At 49.0% G+C, this 15,453-nt stretch overlaps 23 non-coding genes across 23 annotated transcripts; all 23 read left to right on the forward strand.

The window, feature by feature from the left end:
* The first annotated feature begins 384 nt into the window (after window positions 1-384).
* Window positions 385-503, forward strand: LOC130819467 (5S ribosomal RNA). The gene has a single exon (XR_009044503.1). It is a non-coding gene; the product is annotated as a 5S ribosomal RNA (ribosomal RNA).
* A 557-nt stretch (window positions 504-1,060) lies between these two features.
* On the forward strand, window positions 1,061-1,179 carry LOC130819478 (5S ribosomal RNA). The gene has a single exon (XR_009044514.1). It is a non-coding gene; the product is annotated as a 5S ribosomal RNA (ribosomal RNA).
* A 557-nt stretch (window positions 1,180-1,736) lies between these two features.
* On the forward strand, window positions 1,737-1,855 carry LOC130819489 (5S ribosomal RNA). Its single transcript, XR_009044525.1, has one exon. It is a non-coding gene; the product is annotated as a 5S ribosomal RNA (ribosomal RNA).
* A 558-nt stretch (window positions 1,856-2,413) lies between these two features.
* Window positions 2,414-2,532, forward strand: LOC130819501 (5S ribosomal RNA). Its single transcript, XR_009044536.1, has one exon. It is a non-coding gene; the product is annotated as a 5S ribosomal RNA (ribosomal RNA).
* Window positions 2,533-3,090: 558 nt separating this feature from the next.
* Window positions 3,091-3,209, forward strand: LOC130819512 (5S ribosomal RNA). The gene has a single exon (XR_009044549.1). It is a non-coding gene; the product is annotated as a 5S ribosomal RNA (ribosomal RNA).
* Window positions 3,210-3,765: 556 nt separating this feature from the next.
* LOC130819524 (5S ribosomal RNA) lies at window positions 3,766-3,884 on the forward strand. The gene has a single exon (XR_009044563.1). It is a non-coding gene; the product is annotated as a 5S ribosomal RNA (ribosomal RNA).
* A 552-nt stretch (window positions 3,885-4,436) lies between these two features.
* LOC130819536 (5S ribosomal RNA) lies at window positions 4,437-4,555 on the forward strand. The gene has a single exon (XR_009044574.1). It is a non-coding gene; the product is annotated as a 5S ribosomal RNA (ribosomal RNA).
* A 551-nt stretch (window positions 4,556-5,106) lies between these two features.
* LOC130819561 (5S ribosomal RNA) lies at window positions 5,107-5,225 on the forward strand. Its single transcript, XR_009044601.1, has one exon. It is a non-coding gene; the product is annotated as a 5S ribosomal RNA (ribosomal RNA).
* Window positions 5,226-5,781: 556 nt separating this feature from the next.
* On the forward strand, window positions 5,782-5,900 carry LOC130819548 (5S ribosomal RNA). Its single transcript, XR_009044586.1, has one exon. It is a non-coding gene; the product is annotated as a 5S ribosomal RNA (ribosomal RNA).
* A 557-nt stretch (window positions 5,901-6,457) lies between these two features.
* LOC130819559 (5S ribosomal RNA) lies at window positions 6,458-6,576 on the forward strand. The gene has a single exon (XR_009044599.1). It is a non-coding gene; the product is annotated as a 5S ribosomal RNA (ribosomal RNA).
* A 557-nt stretch (window positions 6,577-7,133) lies between these two features.
* On the forward strand, window positions 7,134-7,252 carry LOC130819572 (5S ribosomal RNA). Its single transcript, XR_009044610.1, has one exon. It is a non-coding gene; the product is annotated as a 5S ribosomal RNA (ribosomal RNA).
* A 556-nt stretch (window positions 7,253-7,808) lies between these two features.
* On the forward strand, window positions 7,809-7,927 carry LOC130819580 (5S ribosomal RNA). Its single transcript, XR_009044618.1, has one exon. It is a non-coding gene; the product is annotated as a 5S ribosomal RNA (ribosomal RNA).
* Window positions 7,928-8,478: 551 nt separating this feature from the next.
* LOC130819563 (5S ribosomal RNA) lies at window positions 8,479-8,597 on the forward strand. The gene has a single exon (XR_009044602.1). It is a non-coding gene; the product is annotated as a 5S ribosomal RNA (ribosomal RNA).
* A 551-nt stretch (window positions 8,598-9,148) lies between these two features.
* LOC130819588 (5S ribosomal RNA) lies at window positions 9,149-9,267 on the forward strand. Its single transcript, XR_009044628.1, has one exon. It is a non-coding gene; the product is annotated as a 5S ribosomal RNA (ribosomal RNA).
* Window positions 9,268-9,819: 552 nt separating this feature from the next.
* On the forward strand, window positions 9,820-9,938 carry LOC130819564 (5S ribosomal RNA). The gene has a single exon (XR_009044603.1). It is a non-coding gene; the product is annotated as a 5S ribosomal RNA (ribosomal RNA).
* Window positions 9,939-10,493: 555 nt separating this feature from the next.
* Window positions 10,494-10,612, forward strand: LOC130819600 (5S ribosomal RNA). The gene has a single exon (XR_009044639.1). It is a non-coding gene; the product is annotated as a 5S ribosomal RNA (ribosomal RNA).
* A 552-nt stretch (window positions 10,613-11,164) lies between these two features.
* LOC130819611 (5S ribosomal RNA) lies at window positions 11,165-11,283 on the forward strand. Its single transcript, XR_009044650.1, has one exon. It is a non-coding gene; the product is annotated as a 5S ribosomal RNA (ribosomal RNA).
* A 553-nt stretch (window positions 11,284-11,836) lies between these two features.
* On the forward strand, window positions 11,837-11,955 carry LOC130819622 (5S ribosomal RNA). Its single transcript, XR_009044661.1, has one exon. It is a non-coding gene; the product is annotated as a 5S ribosomal RNA (ribosomal RNA).
* A 553-nt stretch (window positions 11,956-12,508) lies between these two features.
* LOC130819633 (5S ribosomal RNA) lies at window positions 12,509-12,627 on the forward strand. Its single transcript, XR_009044671.1, has one exon. It is a non-coding gene; the product is annotated as a 5S ribosomal RNA (ribosomal RNA).
* A 552-nt stretch (window positions 12,628-13,179) lies between these two features.
* Window positions 13,180-13,298, forward strand: LOC130819635 (5S ribosomal RNA). The gene has a single exon (XR_009044673.1). It is a non-coding gene; the product is annotated as a 5S ribosomal RNA (ribosomal RNA).
* Window positions 13,299-13,852: 554 nt separating this feature from the next.
* Window positions 13,853-13,971, forward strand: LOC130819636 (5S ribosomal RNA). The gene has a single exon (XR_009044674.1). It is a non-coding gene; the product is annotated as a 5S ribosomal RNA (ribosomal RNA).
* A 553-nt stretch (window positions 13,972-14,524) lies between these two features.
* LOC130819637 (5S ribosomal RNA) lies at window positions 14,525-14,643 on the forward strand. The gene has a single exon (XR_009044675.1). It is a non-coding gene; the product is annotated as a 5S ribosomal RNA (ribosomal RNA).
* A 553-nt stretch (window positions 14,644-15,196) lies between these two features.
* Window positions 15,197-15,315, forward strand: LOC130819638 (5S ribosomal RNA). The gene has a single exon (XR_009044676.1). It is a non-coding gene; the product is annotated as a 5S ribosomal RNA (ribosomal RNA).
* The last annotated feature ends 138 nt before the right edge of the window (window positions 15,316-15,453 follow it).

Consider the following 15,453-nt stretch of genomic DNA (forward strand, 5'->3'; position numbering starts at 1 on the left):
GAGGCGGGTCGATGCGCATACGAACGAATTGTCCGAAAGAGGCGTGCGTCGGTGCGTTCGTGTAAGCGGAAATTGCACCGGGTCCCGTCGGAAGTCCCCGCGGAAGCGCGCCCGGCATGGATGGCCTCTTGATTTCCAAGTGTTGCGCGGATTTCTCAAATATTTTGTCGCTTTTTTGTTGCGAGTTCACCTGGCTTTTAAAGCCGGCGGACTCTTTTGTGAATCGGACAATACCGGGAGGGTGAAAAACGGTATTTGGGAAGGAGAAGGCTCGAAATAGGGGTCTCGGCTGCGAATTTACGAGCTTTGGAATGCTCTGGTTTTTTTTTTTTTTTTTTTTTGGGCGGCATTGCGCATGTAAACAAATTGCTACGGTGAATGAACGGGTGCGATCATACCAGCACTAATGCACCGGATCCCATCAGAACTCCGCAGTTAAGCGTGCTTGGGCGAGAGTAGTACTAGGATGGGTGACCTCCTGGGAAGTCCTCGTGTTGCACCCCTTTTTCCCTCCTTTTTTTTTTTAATTTTTCTTATCTGTTTCCGCTGCACTTGAGCAGAAGGCATTTCAGTGGTTATCGTAGTATACTCCATGGAAGTAATTTTATTTATAAAAATATAACTCGCAACCGGGTCCCGACCTCGAATTTACGGGCACTCGAAAGATAGGACCCGTCGAGGCGGGTCGATGCGCATACGAACGAATTGTCCGAAAGAGGCGTGCGTCGGTGCGTTCGTGTAAGCGGAAATTGCACCGGGTCCCGTCGGAAGTCCCCGCGGAAGCGCGCCCGGCATGGATGGCCTCTTGATTTCCAAGTGTTGCGCGGATTTCTCAAATATTTTGTCGCTTTTTTGTTGCGAGTTCACCTGGCTTTTAAAGCCGGCGGACTCTTTTGTGAATCGGACAATACCGGGAGGGTGAAAAACGGTATTTGGGAAGGAGAAGGCTCGAAATAGGGGTCTCGGCTGCGAATTTACGAGCTTTGGAATGCTCTGGTTTTTTTTTTTTTTTTTTTTGGGCGGCATTGCGCATGTAAACAAATTGCTACGGTGAATGAACGGGTGCGATCATACCAGCACTAATGCACCGGATCCCATCAGAACTCCGCAGTTAAGCGTGCTTGGGCGAGAGTAGTACTAGGATGGGTGACCTCCTGGGAAGTCCTCGTGTTGCACCCCTTTTTCCCTCCTTTTTTTTTTTAATTTTTCTTATCTGTTTCCGCTGCACTTGAGCAGAAGGCATTTCAGTGGTTATCGTAGTATACTCCATGGAAGTAATTTTATTTATAAAAATATAACTCGCAACCGGGTCCCGACCTCGAATTTACGGGCACTCGAAAGATAGGACCCGTCGAGGCGGGTCGATGCGCATACGAACGAATTGTCCGAAAGAGGCGTGCGTCGGTGCGTTCGTGTAAGCGGAAATTGCACCGGGTCCCGTCGGAAGTCCCCGCGGAAGCGCGCCCGGCATGGATGGCCTCTTGATTTCCAAGTGTTGCGCGGATTTCTCAAATATTTTGTCGCTTTTTTGTTGCGAGTTCACCTGGCTTTTAAAGCCGGCGGACTCTTTTGTGAATCGGACAATACCGGGAGGGTGAAAAACGGTATTTGGGAAGGAGAAGGCTCGAAATAGGGGTCTCGGCTGCGAATTTACGAGCTTTGGAATGCTCTGGTTTTTTTTTTTTTTTTTTTTGGGCGGCATTGCGCATGTAAACAAATTGCTACGGTGAATGAACGGGTGCGATCATACCAGCACTAATGCACCGGATCCCATCAGAACTCCGCAGTTAAGCGTGCTTGGGCGAGAGTAGTACTAGGATGGGTGACCTCCTGGGAAGTCCTCGTGTTGCACCCCTTTTTCCCTCCTTTTTTTTTTTAATTTTTCTTATCTGTTTCCGCTGCACTTGAGCAGAAGGCATTTCAGTGGTTATCGTAGTATACTCCATGGAAGTAATTTTATTTATAAAAATATAACTCGCAACCGGGTCCCGACCTCGAATTTACGGGCACTCGAAAGATAGGACCCGTCGAGGCGGGTCGATGCGCATACGAACGAATTGTCCGAAAGAGGCGTGCGTCGGTGCGTTCGTGTAAGCGGAAATTGCACCGGGTCCCGTCGGAAGTCCCCGCGGAAGCGCGCCCGGCATGGATGGCCTCTTGATTTCCAAGTGTTGCGCGGATTTCTCAAATATTTTGTCGCTTTTTTGTTGCGAGTTCACCTGGCTTTTAAAGCCGGCGGACTCTTTTGTGAATCGGACAATACCGGGAGGGTGAAAAACGGTATTTGGGAAGGAGAAGGCTCGAAATAGGGGTCTCGGCTGCGAATTTACGAGCTTTGGAATGCTCTGGTTTTTTTTTTTTTTTTTTTTTGGGCGGCATTGCGCATGTAAACAAATTGCTACGGTGAATGAACGGGTGCGATCATACCAGCACTAATGCACCGGATCCCATCAGAACTCCGCAGTTAAGCGTGCTTGGGCGAGAGTAGTACTAGGATGGGTGACCTCCTGGGAAGTCCTCGTGTTGCACCCCTTTTTCCCTCCTTTTTTTTTTTAATTTTTCTTATCTGTTTCCGCTGCACTTGAGCAGAAGGCATTTCAGTGGTTATCGTAGTATACTCCATGGAAGTAATTTTATTTATAAAAATATAACTCGCAACCGGGTCCCGACCTCGAATTTACGGGCACTCGAAAGATAGGACCCGTCGAGGCGGGTCGATGCGCATACGAACGAATTGTCCGAAAGAGGCGTGCGTCGGTGCGTTCGTGTAAGCGGAAATTGCACCGGGTCCCGTCGGAAGTCCCCGCGGAAGCGCGCCCGGCATGGATGGCCTCTTGATTTCCAAGTGTTGCGCGGATTTCTCAAATATTTTGTCGCTTTTTTGTTGCGAGTTCACCTGGCTTTTAAAGCCGGCGGACTCTTTTGTGAATCGGACAATACCGGGAGGGTGAAAAACGGTATTTGGGAAGGAGAAGGCTCGAAATAGGGGTCTCGGCTGCGAATTTACGAGCTTTGGAATGCTCTGGTTTTTTTTTTTTTTTTTTTTTGGGCGGCATTGCGCATGTAAACAAATTGCTACGGTGAATGAACGGGTGCGATCATACCAGCACTAATGCACCGGATCCCATCAGAACTCCGCAGTTAAGCGTGCTTGGGCGAGAGTAGTACTAGGATGGGTGACCTCCTGGGAAGTCCTCGTGTTGCACCCCTTTTTCCCTCCTTTTTTTTTTTAATTTTTCTTATCTGTTTCCGCTGCACTTGAGCAGAAGGCATTTCAGTGGTTATCGTAGTATACTCCATGGAAGTAATTTTATTTATAAAAATATAACTCGCAACCGGGTCCCGACCTCGAATTTACGGGCACTCGAAAGATAGGACCCGTCGAGGCGGGTCGATGCGCATACGAACGAATTGTCCGAAAGAGGCGTGCGTCGGTGCGTTCGTGTAAGCGGAAATTGCACCGGGTCCCGTCGGAAGTCCCCGCGGAAGCGCGCCCGGCATGGATGGCCTCTTGATTTCCAAGTGTTGCGCGGATTTCTCAAATATTTTGTCGCTTTTTTGTTGCGAGTTCACCTGGCTTTTAAAGCCGGCGGACTCTTTTGTGAATCGGACAATACCGGGAGGGTGAAAAACGGTATTTGGGAAGGAGAAGGCTCGAAATAGGGGTCTCGGCTGCGAATTTACGAGCTTTGGAATGCTCTGGTTTTTTTTTTTTTTTTTTTGGGCGGCATTGCGCATGTAAACAAATTGCTACGGTGAATGAACGGGTGCGATCATACCAGCACTAATGCACCGGATCCCATCAGAACTCCGCAGTTAAGCGTGCTTGGGCGAGAGTAGTACTAGGATGGGTGACCTCCTGGGAAGTCCTCGTGTTGCACCCCTTTTTCCCTCCTTTTTTTTTTTAATTTTTCTTATCTGTTTCCGCTGCACTTGAGCAGAAGGCATTTCAGTGGTTATCGTAGTATACTCCATGGAAGTAATTTTATTTATAAAAATATAACTCGCAACCGGGTCCCGACCTCGAATTTACGGGCACTCGAAAGATAGGACCCGTCGAGGCGGGTCGATGCGCATACGAACGAATTGTCCGAAAGAGGCGTGCGTCGGTGCGTTCGTGTAAGCGGAAATTGCACCGGGTCCCGTCGGAAGTCCCCGCGGAAGCGCGCCCGGCATGGATGGCCTCTTGATTTCCAAGTGTTGCGCGGATTTCTCAAATATTTTGTCGCTTTTTTGTTGCGAGTTCACCTGGCTTTTAAAGCCGGCGGACTCTTTTGTGAATCGGACAATACCGGGAGGGTGAAAAACGGTATTTGGGAAGGAGAAGGCTCGAAATAGGGGTCTCGGCTGCGAATTTACGAGCTTTGGAATGCTCTGGTTTTTTTTTTTTTTTGGGCGGCATTGCGCATGTAAACAAATTGCTACGGTGAATGAACGGGTGCGATCATACCAGCACTAATGCACCGGATCCCATCAGAACTCCGCAGTTAAGCGTGCTTGGGCGAGAGTAGTACTAGGATGGGTGACCTCCTGGGAAGTCCTCGTGTTGCACCCCTTTTTCCCTCCTTTTTTTTTTAATTTTTCTTATCTGTTTCCGCTGCACTTGAGCAGAAGGCATTTCAGTGGTTATCGTAGTATACTCCATGGAAGTAATTTTATTTATAAAAATATAACTCGCAACCGGGTCCCGACCTCGAATTTACGGGCACTCGAAAGATAGGACCCGTCGAGGCGGGTCGATGCGCATACGAACGAATTGTCCGAAAGAGGCGTGCGTCGGTGCGTTCGTGTAAGCGGAAATTGCACCGGGTCCCGTCGGAAGTCCCCGCGGAAGCGCGCCCGGCATGGATGGCCTCTTGATTTCCAAGTGTTGCGCGGATTTCTCAAATATTTTGTCGCTTTTTTGTTGCGAGTTCACCTGGCTTTTAAAGCCGGCGGACTCTTTTGTGAATCGGACAATACCGGGAGGGTGAAAAACGGTATTTGGGAAGGAGAAGGCTCGAAATAGGGGTCTCGGCTGCGAATTTACGAGCTTTGGAATGCTCTGGTTTTTTTTTTTTTTTGGGCGGCATTGCGCATGTAAACAAATTGCTACGGTGAATGAACGGGTGCGATCATACCAGCACTAATGCACCGGATCCCATCAGAACTCCGCAGTTAAGCGTGCTTAGGCGAGAGTAGTACTAGGATGGGTGACCTCCTGGGAAGTCCTCGTGTTGCACCCCTTTTTCCCTCCTTTTTTTTTTAATTTTTCTTATCTGTTTCCGCTGCACTTGAGCAGAAGGCATTTCAGTGGTTATCGTAGTATACTCCATGGAAGTAATTTTATTTATAAAAATATAACTCGCAACCGGGTCCCGACCTCGAATTTACGGGCACTCGAAAGATAGGACCCGTCGAGGCGGGTCGATGCGCATACGAACGAATTGTCCGAAAGAGGCGTGCGTCGGTGCGTTCGTGTAAGCGGAAATTGCACCGGGTCCCGTCGGAAGTCCCCGCGGAAGCGCGCCCGGCATGGATGGCCTCTTGATTTCCAAGTGTTGCGGGGATTTCTCAAATATTTTGTCGCTTTTTTGTTGCGAGTTCACCTGGCTTTTAAAGCCGGCGGACTCTTTTGTGAATCGGACAATACCGGGAGGGTGAAAAACGGTATTTGGGAAGGAGAAGGCTCGAAATAGGGGTCTCGGCTGCGAATTTACGAGCTTTGGAATGCTCTGGTTTTTTTTTTTTTTTTTTTTGGGCGGCATTGCGCATGTAAACAAATTGCTACGGTGAATGAACGGGTGCGATCATACCAGCACTAATGCACCGGATCCCATCAGAACTCCGCAGTTAAGCGTGCTTGGGCGAGAGTAGTACTAGGATGGGTGACCTCCTGGGAAGTCCTCGTGTTGCACCCCTTTTTCCCTCCTTTTTTTTTTTAATTTTTCTTATCTGTTTCCGCTGCACTTGAGCAGAAGGCATTTCAGTGGTTATCGTAGTATACTCCATGGAAGTAATTTTATTTATAAAAATATAACTCGCAACCGGGTCCCGACCTCGAATTTACGGGCACTCGAAAGATAGGACCCGTCGAGGCGGGTCGATGCGCATACGAACGAATTGTCCGAAAGAGGCGTGCGTCGGTGCGTTCGTGTAAGCGGAAATTGCACCGGGTCCCGTCGGAAGTCCCCGCGGAAGCGCGCCCGGCATGGATGGCCTCTTGATTTCCAAGTGTTGCGGGGATTTCTCAAATATTTTGTCGCTTTTTTGTTGCGAGTTCACCTGGCTTTTAAAGCCGGCGGACTCTTTTGTGAATCGGACAATACCGGGAGGGTGAAAAACGGTATTTGGGAAGGAGAAGGCTCGAAATAGGGGTCTCGGCTGCGAATTTACGAGCTTTGGAATGCTCTGGTTTTTTTTTTTTTTTTTTTTGGGCGGCATTGCGCATGTAAACAAATTGCTACGGTGAATGAACGGGTGCGATCATACCAGCACTAATGCACCGGATCCCATCAGAACTCCGCAGTTAAGCGTGCTTGGGCGAGAGTAGTACTAGGATGGGTGACCTCCTGGGAAGTCCTCGTGTTGCACCCCTTTTTCCCTCCTTTTTTTTTTTAATTTTTCTTATCTGTTTCCGCTGCACTTGAGCAGAAGGCATTTCAGTGGTTATCGTAGTATACTCCATGGAAGTAATTTTATTTATAAAAATATAACTCGCAACCGGGTCCCGACCTCGAATTTACGGGCACTCGAAAGATAGGACCCGTCGAGGCGGGTCGATGCGCATACGAACGAATTGTCCGAAAGAGGCGTGCGTCGGTGCGTTCGTGTAAGCGGAAATTGCACCGGGTCCCGTCGGAAGTCCCCGCGGAAGCGCGCCCGGCATGGATGGCCTCTTGATTTCCAAGTGTTGCGGGGATTTCTCAAATATTTTGTCGCTTTTTTGTTGCGAGTTCACCTGGCTTTTAAAGCCGGCGGACTCTTTTGTGAATCGGACAATACCGGGAGGGTGAAAAACGGTATTTGGGAAGGAGAAGGCTCGAAATAGGGGTCTCGGCTGCGAATTTACGAGCTTTGGAATGCTCTGGTTTTTTTTTTTTTTTTTTTTGGGCGGCATTGCGCATGTAAACAAATTGCTACGGTGAATGAACGGGTGCGATCATACCAGCACTAATGCACCGGATCCCATCAGAACTCCGCAGTTAAGCGTGCTTGGGCGAGAGTAGTACTAGGATGGGTGACCTCCTGGGAAGTCCTCGTGTTGCACCCCTTTTTCCCTCCTTTTTTTTTTTAATTTTTCTTATCTGTTTCCGCTGCACTTGAGCAGAAGGCATTTCAGTGGTTATCGTAGTATACTCCATGGAAGTAATTTTATTTATAAAAATATAACTCGCAACCGGGTCCCGACCTCGAATTTACGGGCACTCGAAAGATAGGACCCGTCGAGGCGGGTCGATGCGCATACGAACGAATTGTCCGAAAGAGGCGTGCGTCGGTGCGTTCGTGTAAGCGGAAATTGCACCGGGTCCCGTCGGAAGTCCCCGCGGAAGCGCGCCCGGCATGGATGGCCTCTTGATTTCCAAGTGTTGCGCGGATTTCTCAAATATTTTGTCGCTTTTTTGTTGCGAGTTCACCTGGCTTTTAAAGCCGGCGGACTCTTTTGTGAATCGGACAATACCGGGAGGGTGAAAAACGGTATTTGGGAAGGAGAAGGCTCGAAATAGGGGTCTCGGCTGCGAATTTACGAGCTTTGGAATGCTCTGGTTTTTTTTTTTTTTTTTTTGGGCGGCATTGCGCATGTAAACAAATTGCTACGGTGAATGAACGGGTGCGATCATACCAGCACTAATGCACCGGATCCCATCAGAACTCCGCAGTTAAGCGTGCTTGGGCGAGAGTAGTACTAGGATGGGTGACCTCCTGGGAAGTCCTCGTGTTGCACCCCTTTTTCCCTCCTTTTTTTTTTAATTTTTCTTATCTGTTTCCGCTGCACTTGAGCAGAAGGCATTTCAGTGGTTATCGTAGTATACTCCATGGAAGTAATTTTATTTATAAAAATATAACTCGCAACCGGGTCCCGACCTCGAATTTACGGGCACTCGAAAGATAGGACCCGTCGAGGCGGGTCGATGCGCATACGAACGAATTGTCCGAAAGAGGCGTGCGTCGGTGCGTTCGTGTAAGCGGAAATTGCACCGGGTCCCGTCGGAAGTCCCCGCGGAAGCGCGCCCGGCATGGATGGCCTCTTGATTTCCAAGTGTTGCGCGGATTTCTCAAATATTTTGTCGCTTTTTTGTTGCGAGTTCACCTGGCTTTTAAAGCCGGCGGACTCTTTTGTGAATCGGACAATACCGGGAGGGTGAAAAACGGTATTTGGGAAGGAGAAGGCTCGAAATAGGGGTCTCGGCTGCGAATTTACGAGCTTTGGAATGCTCTGGTTTTTTTTTTTTTTTGGGCGGCATTGCGCATGTAAACAAATTGCTACGGTGAATGAACGGGTGCGATCATACCAGCACTAATGCACCGGATCCCATCAGAACTCCGCAGTTAAGCGTGCTTAGGCGAGAGTAGTACTAGGATGGGTGACCTCCTGGGAAGTCCTCGTGTTGCACCCCTTTTTCCCTCCTTTTTTTTTTAATTTTTCTTATCTGTTTCCGCTGCACTTGAGCAGAAGGCATTTCAGTGGTTATCGTAGTATACTCCATGGAAGTAATTTTATTTATAAAAATATAACTCGCAACCGGGTCCCGACCTCGAATTTACGGGCACTCGAAAGATAGGACCCGTCGAGGCGGGTCGATGCGCATACGAACGAATTGTCCGAAAGAGGCGTGCGTCGGTGCGTTCGTGTAAGCGGAAATTGCACCGGGTCCCGTCGGAAGTCCCCGCGGAAGCGCGCCCGGCATGGATGGCCTCTTGATTTCCAAGTGTTGCGCGGATTTCTCAAATATTTTGTCGCTTTTTTGTTGCGAGTTCACCTGGCTTTTAAAGCCGGCGGACTCTTTTGTGAATCGGACAATACCGGGAGGGTGAAAAACGGTATTTGGGAAGGAGAAGGCTCGAAATAGGGGTCTCGGCTGCGAATTTACGAGCTTTGGAATGCTCTGGTTTTTTTTTTTTTTTGGGCGGCATTGCGCATGTAAACAAATTGCTACGGTGAATGAACGGGTGCGATCATACCAGCACTAATGCACCGGATCCCATCAGAACTCCGCAGTTAAGCGTGCTTGGGCGAGAGTAGTACTAGGATGGGTGACCTCCTGGGAAGTCCTCGTGTTGCACCCCTTTTTCCCTCCTTTTTTTTTTTAATTTTTCTTATCTGTTTCCGCTGCACTTGAGCAGAAGGCATTTCAGTGGTTATCGTAGTATACTCCATGGAAGTAATTTTATTTATAAAAATATAACTCGCAACCGGGTCCCGACCTCGAATTTACGGGCACTCGAAAGATAGGACCCGTCGAGGCGGGTCGATGCGCATACGAACGAATTGTCCGAAAGAGGCGTGCGTCGGTGCGTTCGTGTAAGCGGAAATTGCACCGGGTCCCGTCGGAAGTCCCCGCGGAAGCGCGCCCGGCATGGATGGCCTCTTGATTTCCAAGTGTTGCGCGGATTTCTCAAATATTTTGTCGCTTTTTTGTTGCGAGTTCACCTGGCTTTTAAAGCCGGCGGACTCTTTTGTGAATCGGACAATACCGGGAGGGTGAAAAACGGTATTTGGGAAGGAGAAGGCTCGAAATAGGGGTCTCGGCTGCGAATTTACGAGCTTTGGAATGCTCTGGTTTTTTTTTTTTTTTGGGCGGCATTGCGCATGTAAACAAATTGCTACGGTGAATGAACGGGTGCGATCATACCAGCACTAATGCACCGGATCCCATCAGAACTCCGCAGTTAAGCGTGCTTAGGCGAGAGTAGTACTAGGATGGGTGACCTCCTGGGAAGTCCTCGTGTTGCACCCCTTTTTCCCTCCTTTTTTTTTTAATTTTTCTTATCTGTTTCCGCTGCACTTGAGCAGAAGGCATTTCAGTGGTTATCGTAGTATACTCCATGGAAGTAATTTTATTTATAAAAATATAACTCGCAACCGGGTCCCGACCTCGAATTTACGGGCACTCGAAAGATAGGACCCGTCGAGGCGGGTCGATGCGCATACGAACGAATTGTCCGAAAGAGGCGTGCGTCGGTGCGTTCGTGTAAGCGGAAATTGCACCGGGTCCCGTCGGAAGTCCCCGCGGAAGCGCGCCCGGCATGGATGGCCTCTTGATTTCCAAGTGTTGCGCGGATTTCTCAAATATTTTGTCGCTTTTTTGTTGCGAGTTCACCTGGCTTTTAAAGCCGGCGGACTCTTTTGTGAATCGGACAATACCGGGAGGGTGAAAAACGGTATTTGGGAAGGAGAAGGCTCGAAATAGGGGTCTCGGCTGCGAATTTACGAGCTTTGGAATGCTCTGGTTTTTTTTTTTTTTTTTTTGGGCGGCATTGCGCATGTAAACAAATTGCTACGGTGAATGAACGGGTGCGATCATACCAGCACTAATGCACCGGATCCCATCAGAACTCCGCAGTTAAGCGTGCTTGGGCGAGAGTAGTACTAGGATGGGTGACCTCCTGGGAAGTCCTCGTGTTGCACCCCTTTTTCCCTCCTTTTTTTTTTAATTTTTCTTATCTGTTTCCGCTGCACTTGAGCAGAAGGCATTTCAGTGGTTATCGTAGTATACTCCATGGAAGTAATTTTATTTATAAAAATATAACTCGCAACCGGGTCCCGACCTCGAATTTACGGGCACTCGAAAGATAGGACCCGTCGAGGCGGGTCGATGCGCATACGAACGAATTGTCCGAAAGAGGCGTGCGTCGGTGCGTTCGTGTAAGCGGAAATTGCACCGGGTCCCGTCGGAAGTCCCCGCGGAAGCGCGCCCGGCATGGATGGCCTCTTGATTTCCAAGTGTTGCGCGGATTTCTCAAATATTTTGTCGCTTTTTTGTTGCGAGTTCACCTGGCTTTTAAAGCCGGCGGACTCTTTTGTGAATCGGACAATACCGGGAGGGTGAAAAACGGTATTTGGGAAGGAGAAGGCTCGAAATAGGGGTCTCGGCTGCGAATTTACGAGCTTTGGAATGCTCTGGTTTTTTTTTTTTTTTTGGGCGGCATTGCGCATGTAAACAAATTGCTACGGTGAATGAACGGGTGCGATCATACCAGCACTAATGCACCGGATCCCATCAGAACTCCGCAGTTAAGCGTGCTTGGGCGAGAGTAGTACTAGGATGGGTGACCTCCTGGGAAGTCCTCGTGTTGCACCCCTTTTTCCCTCCTTTTTTTTTTTAATTTTTCTTATCTGTTTCCGCTGCACTTGAGCAGAAGGCATTTCAGTGGTTATCGTAGTATACTCCATGGAAGTAATTTTATTTATAAAAATATAACTCGCAACCGGGTCCCGACCTCGAATTTACGGGCACTCGAAAGATAGGACCCGTCGAGGCGGGTCGATGCGCATACGAACGAATTGTCCGAAAGAGGCGTGCGTCGGTGCGTTCGTGTAAGCGGAAATTGCACCGGGTCCCGTCGGAAGTCCCCGCGGAAGCGCGCCCGGCATGGATGGCCTCTTGATTTCCAAGTGTTGCGCGGATTTCTCAAATATTTTGTCGCTTTTTTGTTGCGAGTTCACCTGGCTTTTAAAGCCGGCGGACTCTTTTGTGAATCGGACAATACCGGGAGGGTGAAAAACGGTATTTGGGAAGGAGAAGGCTCGAAATAGGGGTCTCGGCTGCGAATTTACGAGCTTTGGAATGCTCTGGTTTTTTTTTTTTTTTTGGGCGGCATTGCGCATGTAAACAAATTGCTACGGTGAATGAACGGGTGCGATCATACCAGCACTAATGCACCGGATCCCATCAGAACTCCGCAGTTAAGCGTGCTTGGGCGAGAGTAGTACTAGGATGGGTGACCTCCTGGGAAGTCCTCGTGTTGCACCCCTTTTTCCCTCCTTTTTTTTTTTAATTTTTCTTATCTGTTTCCGCTGCACTTGAGCAGAAGGCATTTCAGTGGTTATCGTAGTATACTCCATGGAAGTAATTTTATTTATAAAAATATAACTCGCAACCGGGTCCCGACCTCGAATTTACGGGCACTCGAAAGATAGGACCCGTCGAGGCGGGTCGATGCGCATACGAACGAATTGTCCGAAAGAGGCGTGCGTCGGTGCGTTCGTGTAAGCGGAAATTGCACCGGGTCCCGTCGGAAGTCCCCGCGGAAGCGCGCCCGGCATGGATGGCCTCTTGATTTCCAAGTGTTGCGCGGATTTCTCAAATATTTTGTCGCTTTTTTGTTGCGAGTTCACCTGGCTTTTAAAGCCGGCGGACTCTTTTGTGAATCGGACAATACCGGGAGGGTGAAAAACGGTATTTGGGAAGGAGAAGGCTCGAAATAGGGGTCTCGGCTGCGAATTTACGAGCTTTGGAATGCTCTGGTTTTTTTTTTTTTTTTGGGCGGCATTGCGCATGTAAACAAATTGCTACGGTGAATGAACGGGTGCGATCATACCAGCACTAATGCACCGGATCCCATCAGAACTCCGCAGTTAAGCGTGCTTGGGCGAGAGTAGTACTAGGATGGGTGACCTCCTGGGAAGTCCTCGTGTTGCACCCCTTTTTCCCTCCTTTTTTTTTTTAATTTTTCTTATCTGTTTCCGCTGCACTTGAGCAGAAGGCATTTCAGTGGTTATCGTAGTATACTCCATGGAAGTAATTTTATTTATAAAAATATAACTCGCAACCGGGTCCCGACCTCGAATTTACGGGCACTCGAAAGATAGGACCCGTCGAGGCGGGTCGATGCGCATACGAACGAATTGTCCGAAAGAGGCGTGCGTCGGTGCGTTCGTGTAAGCGGAAATTGCACCGGGTCCCGTCGGAAGTCCCCGCGGAAGCGCGCCCGGCATGGATGGCCTCTTGATTTCCAAGTGTTGCGCGGATTTCTCAAATATTTTGTCGCTTTTTTGTTGCGAGTTCACCTGGCTTTTAAAGCCGGCGGACTCTTTTGTGAATCGGACAATACCGGGAGGGTGAAAAACGGTATTTGGGAAGGAGAAGGCTCGAAATAGGGGTCTCGGCTGCGAATTTACGAGCTTTGGAATGCTCTGGTTTTTTTTTTTTTTTGGGCGGCATTGCGCATGTAAACAAATTGCTACGGTGAATGAACGGGTGCGATCATACCAGCACTAATGCACCGGATCCCATCAGAACTCCGCAGTTAAGCGTGCTTGGGCGAGAGTAGTACTAGGATGGGTGACCTCCTGGGAAGTCCTCGTGTTGCACCCCTTTTTCCCTCCTTTTTTTTTTTAATTTTTCTTATCTGTTTCCGCTGCACTTGAGCAGAAGGCATTTCAGTGGTTATCGTAGTATACTCCATGGAAGTAATTTTATTTATAAAAATATAACTCGCAACCGGGTCCCGACCTCGAATTTACGGGCACTCGAAAGATAGGACCCGTCGAGGCGGGTCGATGCGCATACGAACGAATTGTCCGAAAGAGGCGTGCGTCGGTGCGTTCGTGTAAGCGGAAATTGCACCGGGTCCCGTCGGAAGTCCCCGCGGAAGCGCGCCCGGCATGGATGGCCTCTTGATTTCCAAGTGTTGCGCGGATTTCTCAAATATTTTGTCGCTTTTTTGTTGCGAGTTCACCTGGCTTTTAAAGCCGGCGGACTCTTTTGTGAATCGGACAATACCGGGAGGGTGAAAAACGGTATTTGGGAAGGAGAAGGCTCGAAATAGGGGTCTCGGCTGCGAATTTACGAGCTTTGGAATGCTCTGGTTTTTTTTTTTTTTTTTGGGCGGCATTGCGCATGTAAACAAATTGCTACGGTGAATGAACGGGTGCGATCATACCAGCACTAATGCACCGGATCCCATCAGAACTCCGCAGTTAAGCGTGCTTGGGCGAGAGTAGTACTAGGATGGGTGACCTCCTGGGAAGTCCTCGTGTTGCACCCCTTTTTCCCTCCTTTTTTTTTTTAATTTTTCTTATCTGTTTCCGCTGCACTTGAGCAGAAGGCATTTCAGTGGTTATCGTAGTATACTCCATGGAAGTAATTTTATTTATAAAAATATAACTCGCAACCGGGTCCCGACCTCGAATTTACGGGCACTCGAAAGATAGGACCCGTCGAGGCGGGTCGATGCGCATACGAACGAATTGTCCGAAAGAGGCGTGCGTCGGTGCGTTCGTGTAAGCGGAAATTGCACCGGGTCCCGTCGGAAGTCCCCGCGGAAGCGCGCCCGGCATGGATGGCCTCTTGATTTCCAAGTGTTGCGCGGATTTCTCAAATATTTTGTCGCTTTTTTGTTGCGAGTTCACCTGGCTTTTAAAGCCGGCGGACTCTTTTGTGAATCGGACAATACCGGGAGGGTGAAAAACGGTATTTGGGAAGGAGAAGGCTCGAAATAGGGGTCTCGGCTGCGAATTTACGAGCTTTGGAATGCTCTGGTTTTTTTTTTTTTTTTGGGCGGCATTGCGCATGTAAACAAATTGCTACGGTGAATGAACGGGTGCGATCATACCAGCACTAATGCACCGGATCCCATCAGAACTCCGCAGTTAAGCGTGCTTGGGCGAGAGTAGTACTAGGATGGGTGACCTCCTGGGAAGTCCTCGTGTTGCACCCCTTTTTCCCTCCTTTTTTTTTTTAATTTTTCTTATCTGTTTCCGCTGCACTTGAGCAGAAGGCATTTCAGTGGTTATCGTAGTATACTCCATGGAAGTAATTTTATTTATAAAAATATAACTCGCAACCGGGTCCCGACCTCGAATTTACGGGCACTCGAAAGATAGGACCCGTCGAGGCGGGTCGATGCGCATACGAACGAATTGTCCGAAAGAGGCGTGCGTCGGTGCGTTCGTGTAAGCGGAAATTGCACCGGGTCCCGTCGGAAGTCCCCGCGGAAGCGCGCCCGGCATGGATGGCCTCTTGATTTCCAAGTGTTGCGCGGATTTCTCAAATATTTTGTCGCTTTTTTGTTGCGAGTTCACCTGGCTTTTAAAGCCGGCGGACTCTTTTGTGAATCGGACAATACCGGGAGGGTGAAAAACGGTATTTGGGAAGGAGAAGGCTCGAAATAGGGGTCTCGGCTGCGAATTTACGAGCTTTGGAATGCTCTGGTTTTTTTTTTTTTTTTGGGCGGCATTGCGCATGTAAACAAATTGCTACGGTGAATGAACGGGTGCGATCATACCAGCACTAATGCACCGGATCCCATCAGAACTCCGCAGTTAAGCGTGCTTGGGCGAGAGTAGTACTAGGATGGGTGACCTCCTGGGAAGTCCTCGTGTTGCACCCCTTTTTCCCTCCTTTTTTTTTTTAATTTTTCTTATCTGTTTCCGCTGCACTTGAGCAGAAGGCATTTCAGTGGTTATCGTAGTATACTCCATGGAAGTAATTTTATTTATAAAAATATAACTCGCAACCGGGTCCCGAC

This window comes from Amaranthus tricolor, chromosome 7 (genome assembly GCF_026212465.1).
Source record: "Amaranthus tricolor cultivar Red isolate AtriRed21 chromosome 7, ASM2621246v1, whole genome shotgun sequence".
NCBI lineage: Eukaryota > Viridiplantae > Streptophyta > Magnoliopsida > Caryophyllales > Amaranthaceae > Amaranthus > Amaranthus tricolor.